The sequence below is a fragment of the Pteropus alecto genome, unplaced genomic scaffold (genome assembly GCF_000325575.1).
Source record: "Pteropus alecto unplaced genomic scaffold, ASM32557v1 scaffold398, whole genome shotgun sequence".
Classification (NCBI taxonomy): Eukaryota; Metazoa; Chordata; class Mammalia; order Chiroptera; family Pteropodidae; genus Pteropus; species Pteropus alecto.
Window position 1 is genome coordinate 774,138 of NW_006442497.1, and position 6,833 is coordinate 780,970.

The 6,833-nt window shown below is 34.1% G+C and overlaps 1 protein-coding gene across 4 annotated transcripts in view; it reads right to left on the reverse strand.

Annotated features, from left to right (window-relative positions):
* Positions 1-6,833, reverse strand: part of ANKFY1 (ankyrin repeat and FYVE domain containing 1) — an 82,376-nt gene that overhangs the window by 46,326 nt on the left and 29,217 nt on the right. The window lies entirely within an intron of this gene.

Sequence of the window (6,833 nt, forward strand, 5' to 3'; positions counted from 1 at the left end):
CTTTGTAACTAGCAGATCTGGTCTATAAGAAATGCTAAAGGAAGTTCTTCAGGCTGAAGGGAAATAATACCAGAAGGAAATCTGGATCTTGAAGAATGAAGGAAGAACAACAGAAAAGGAAATATCTGAGTAAATATAAATGACTTTTTATTCTCTTAAGTTTCCAATAGTATGTATGACTATTAAGAGCAAAATCTAAAACACTAGTGGGATTTTCAGTGTATGTACATGTAATATCTATGACAACTACGACATAAAAGTTAGTGGTGAAGGTGTTAAAGGGATCATTATAGTTGCAAGGTTCTTACATTTTGCATGGTATAGCACAAATAGATTATAAACACACTATAAAAGATTAGGGGAAAATATATGTATCATAATCTCTAGAGTAGTGGTTCTCAATCATGCCAATTTTGCCTCCCAAGGGACATCTGGCAATGTCTGGAAATATTTCTGGTTGTCAAAACTGGGGGAGTGCTATTGGCATTAAGTGCCAGAGATATTACTAAATAACCTACAATGCACAGGACAGCTCCCACAACAAAGAATTATCTAGCCAAAATATCAACAGTGCTGAGGTTGAGGAACTTTGCCCTAGATTAACCACAAAACAATAATACAAAGGGATACGTATAGTCAAAAAGTCAAAAGATAAATTTAAATAAAATACTAAACATTCAAATCATCCAAAAGAAGGCAAGAAAATGAGTACACTGAATAAAAAGAGGGGACAAACAGAAAACAAATAAAACGGTTGCCTTATCATTCAAAATAATCACATTAAATTTAATGATCTAAACACTCAAGTTAAAAAGAAGAGATGATAAAGCAAGACCTCACTATATGCTGCCTACAAGAGATATACTTCAAATACAAAAGCCAGATATATTGAAAGTAAACAAACAGGAAAAGAGATACCATGAAAATAGTAAGCATACCAAGGCTGCAGTAACTATTTAATATCAGATAAAAGACTTTAAGACAAAAAGTATTACCAGATATAAATATTATTTCAAAATGATAAAAGCCACAATTCATTATGATGTCATAATTATAAATGTGTACATTATAAGGATGAAGGCCCAAAATATATGAAGCAAAAATTGACAAAATTAAAGGGAAAACTTGACAATTCTGAAATTATAGATGTTAATACCCACCTTTAAGAAACTGACAGAACTAGACAAAAAGAAAAAGAATATATAGAAGGTCTGAACAACATTATCAAACACCTTGATCTGACATTTAAAGAACACAACATCCAACTGCTGAATATATTTTCTTTCCAAGTAGACATATACTCACCAAATCAGACCATATGCTGAGCCATAAAACAAGTCTCAATAAATTTAAAAGGATCAAAATCATATAAAGTGTGTTCTCTGACAAAAACAAAATTAAATTAGAAATCAGTAATAATAAAGTATCTAGGAAATGCCCCAAATATCCGGAAATTAAGCAACATACTTCAAAATGATTCCTGGGTGAAAGAAGAAATCACAAGGAAAATTAGAACATATCTTGAACTAAATGACAATGAAAATATATCAAAAATCACAGGATGCAGCTAAAGCAGTGCTGAGAGGAACTTACAGCTTTAAGTCCTCTTACAAGAAAAGAAGATCTAAAATAAATTATCCAAGGTTCCATGTTAAAAAATTAGAAAAAAAAGAGTAAAGTAAATCCAAAGTAAGAAGAATAGACAGATATCAATAATATAGAAAACAGACAATAGAGAAAATTTAAAAAGCTAAAATTAACAAAGCCAAAATTAAAAAGATCAATAAAATTGACATACTTATAACTAGACTATCAGGAAAGAAAGAGAAAACATGAATCACCAAGACCAGGAATGAAAGAGGAGTTGCTGCTCTAGACACTAAAAAAATAATAAGAGAAAACTACAAACAACTTTATACCAGCAAATTCAACAAATTAGATGAAATGGACAAATTTCTGAAAAATATAGCTTTCCAAAACTAAGAAAAAAATTTGAACATCCCTAAATCTACTTAAAAATTTCTCAAAAACCTTCCCCAAAAGGAAACTCCAGACTTAGGTGATTTCAGTGATAAATTCTATCAATCAAGAAACAATAACATCAATCTTACAAAACTTTTTCAGAAAACAGAGAATGAGGATCACCCCCAAACTCATTTTGAGTCCAACATAACCCTACGTGCAAAATTTCACATGACCAAAGACATTACAAAAAAGAAAATTACATACCAATATCCCTCACGATTACCGATGTAAAAATCCTTAACAAAATATTAGCATACAGGATCTGACAACATATGTAAAAAGATAATATTAATAACCAAACAGAGCTTATCCCAGAAATACAAGATTAACATTTGAAAAAAATCAATGTAATTTACTATATTAATAGCATAAGAGAAAAATTCTACAATCATTTAAGTAGACACGAAACAGTGACAAAATTCAAAACTAATTCATATAAATCTTAAAAAACTAAGAACACTCAAATTGATAAAGCACATCTATGAAAAACCAACTAATATTTTCGTATTGATTAAAGATGTCATGGTCCCCCTTTGAGATCAGGAATAAGTCAAGAATGCTCACTTTCAAACAAATGACTTGTATCCGGATTATATACAGAACTCTTAAAATAGTCAATAACACTTGAAACAATGCTCAACATTATTCATCATCAAAGGAATGCGAAATAAAATCATAGTACATTCCGCATCCATTAGAATAGCTAAAATTATAAACAAAAAACAACCTGACCATACCAAATGCTAGTGAATTGCAGAGCCACTGGAACTCTTACACACACTGTTGATGAGAATGTAAAGTGATATGTCAGTTTGAAAAACAGTTTGGTAGTTTCTTCATATTAAATAATTACTCCCAAATATTTACCCAAGAGAAACAAAAACATATGCCTACACAAAGACATATATACAATGAGTACAGTAATTTTATTTTCAATAGCTAAAAACAAGAAAGAATATAAAAATCCATCAAGAGGTAAATGAAAAAAACAAACTGTGGTATATTAATACATGGAATACTATTCAACAATAATAAAGAATAAACAATTGAAATCACAACAGTCTGTGATTTTAGATGAATCTCAAAATCTTTATGAGTAAATGAAGTGAGACAAAAGAAACTATGTGCTCTATAATTCCATTTTTATAAAAGCCCAGAAAATGTAAACTAATCTACAATGAGTGAAAGTAAATCAGTGGTTGCCTGAAGATGATGATGGAAAAACAGATTAAAAAGAGACATGAGGAAACTTTTAAGATTAAATGTTACTGCACGTGGTGATAGTTTCACAATTATGTCAAACTGATCAAATTATACATTTTTATGTAGGTATTTTATTTCACTTCCTTTATATCTCAATAAAGTTGAAAGAAAAAGAAACCAAAAGTGAGAGGCAGCACAGCACTGTGGTTAATGGCATGGATTCTGCAATCAAACTGCCTGGGTTCAAATACCAGCTCAAACACTGTTGTGTGACCTTGGGTAAGTTATTTAATAGTGTGCTTCACAGTTTCCTCATCTATAAAATGAAAATAAACAACAATACTTACCTCATAAGTGTTGTTCTAAAGATAAATGAGTTAGCACATATAAAGTACTCAGAACACTACCACCAAACAGTAAATGCTAGCAAAAATTTGCTATTATTAGGACTTATGGTCAAGATGGAGGAGTAGGTGAACATGGTGCTGGTCTCCTCCCAAAACCACATCAAAATTACAACTAAATTACAGAACAACAGCCCTTAAGAACCACCTGAACACTAGCGGAACAGAACCCTTATAACTAAAGATATAAAGAAGCCACATTGAGACTGAAAGGAGGGTGAAGATGTGAAATGGGTTGGTCCCACAGCCACATGTGGTGGTTAAGAAATCAGGAGGGACATTTCAGCTGTGGAAGTCCCCACTGAGGAGTGAGGGGTCCCAGTCCCATGGTCTGGAGCACCAGTGCCAAGAAGAGGAGTTTCCACAACAGCTGGCTATAAAAATCACCTGGGACGTGCAGTCCAGGTGAGATGCCTGTAGAGCCAGGCATCCTCCTAAAGGGCCCAAGCTCAGACTCACTCACAAACATTCACCTTAAACTTCAGAGACAAGACAGCAGCTTGAAATCACCAGGGAGACATGGGGAGGAACTAAATTATCTGGCTTTAAAGGTAGGGCTTTCCTGCTCTGTGGGGTCAGCCTCCATACAATAGCTTGTCCACTGTAGTCATGGCCAACCCTAACAGCCAGTCAGCTTGAGGGGTAAATCCCACCTACTGATGTGCCAACAGCAATCAAGGCTCAACTACAACAGGAGAGCACACACAAACCACACAAGGGACACTCCTGGAGCAGCTCAGGTGAACAGTAAGTCTGTGCCACTGGGCGACAAAAGATACCTACTATATAAGGCCACTCTCTGCCAAGACCGGGACACATAACAGATCTATGTAAAACATAGAAACAAACACAAGGAGGCAGCCAAGATGATGAGACAAAGAAACATGTCCCAAATAAAAGAAAAGGACAAAAATCCAGAAAAAGAACTAAAGAAGATTGAGACAAGCATTCTACCAGATGCAGAGTTCAAAACACTGGTTATAAGGCTATTCAATGAATTTAGGGGGTAAAAAATAGATGATTTCAGTGAGAACTTCAACAAAAAGAAAAGAACATAAAGAACCAGTCAGAAATGAATAAATGAAATGAAGAATACATTAGATGAAATCAGCAGATTAGATGAAGCAGAGGATTGAATCAGTGATTTGGCAGACAAGGAAGCAGAAAAAATCCAATTCGAACAGCAAAAACAAAAAAAAAATTTTTTTTTAAATGAGGATAGTTTAAAGGATCTGTGGGACAATATCAAGCATAAAAACATTTGCAAAAACAGATTTTTGAAGCTCTAAGAGGGGTTCTTAGCTATTAGCAGGAGGTCACAAGGCTATTTGAATATCTTCATTACATAGTAGCTAACTTCCAAAGGAAGGAAGGAAGTCACAATGCCTTCCATGAACCTATTTCCGAAGTAATATGTTGTCACTTCTACCACAATCTAACCATTAGAGTTTAGTCATGCTATCCTTCAGGAGAGGAATATCAAATAACATATTTTTAAAATACCATAGACATCATCAAAAGGAACGCAGCATGACCTAATACTGGAACTGAACAACCCTAATAATAGTTCACATGGCATTCAACAGATGTGGAGCATTGTTGTGTTTCTCTTGAAAACTTAAAATGTCATGCAGATCCCCTGTGAGTTTGCTGTAGCACCTTAGTGTGCCTCAGCACAGCGCGAGGAATCTATGCTATTGTCACTGCAAAAGGCAACCTCCCAGGTGGTGCTTTAGTGCACAGCTTTCCTAACCAGAATGGAAGAAGGATGCTTTCTGTTCTTGGGCATGAACCCAGGACACATTCCAGGAAAGCTGAATGACTCACCATAAACTCTTATGCCAGAGAACCAGAAGATCTTTGCTGGAGAAAGCATTCAAGAAATTCTAGCTTCAAAACAGCTATTCTAATGAACTGGAACCTCTCACAATGTTAGCTGCTATTGCTAAAGTGCTATAGAGAGGCAAAAAACAAACCATTTTGCCTGAAACAAAGTGTTTTATTTCACAAAAGGCTCTCCTCCTGGTCTTAAGATTTGTTATACTGTGTTGAGCTAACAGTTATATTTTCTTCCCAGTTGATGAAATTTACATCTTCACACTTAATAAGAAATAAAAAACAAATATATGCCTTTTCTCTTTATACTCTGAAATAATTTCAGACTTACAGAAAAGTTGTAGAGTTCCATTATACATACCCTTTACTCTTCCTTCTTTCTCTAACATTAACATCTCATAACCATAGTACAATTATCAAAACCAGGTATTTAGGACCGATACAATACTATTAACTGATCAGAGACCTTTACAAATTTTGCCAATTTTCCCAATGTCCTTTCCATGGTCCAGAATCCAACTGAAGATTCCACAATGCATTTAGTTGTCGTGGCTCCTTAGTTTCCTCCAATCTTTAAGAATTTAAGCCTTATCTTTCATGACCTTAATGTCTTTGAGTAACAGGGCCAGTTATTTTGAGGAACTGTTCTTCAATTTGGGTTTGTCTGCTACTTTCTCATAATTAGCTTAAGGTTATGCATTTATGGTCAAGAATCCTACAAAAGTGACTGTGCCTTTGTCAGTGCATCACATCAGGCAAAAACTTTTTACTTTTTTGAACAAGGTATGATATATGATTTATATAAAACATATATCCAAATGTTTTAAATACTTTATAATGCCTATTGTATCTTTGTCAACATATGCTAAAATTCTTTAATAATGAAAGAATTAAAGTTGTGTATTTTGAATTTTAAGAAATAACCAATTATATGAGAACTTCAAAAGAAAATATGGAGCTTAGAAAGTCAACCATTCTAAGATATAAGTTCCATGCAAATAGGAATTTAATTCCATTCACTGCTGTATCCCAAACATCTTGAAAAGTGCCTGCCACTCAACATTTGTGATATCAGCATTTGTGATATTAATGGAATAATTTTGAGAACGAAATACCAATAAAGCCATAAAATGATTAGATCAAGTCCATTAGTGTGGAAAGAGTTCAACCATTTAAAACATAGCTTTTACGCTATTTATACACTTGTTTACAAGAGCCTATTTCCAATTTTCCTCAAACTGCTGGCCAGCCAAGCAGTATCAGTGCTTCCACGTATTGCATAACACACAGGCTTCTTGGGAAGTTTCAGCTGCTGCAAGTCCAGATTTAGGCAATCATACCTACACCCACCCAGGCATTTCAGCA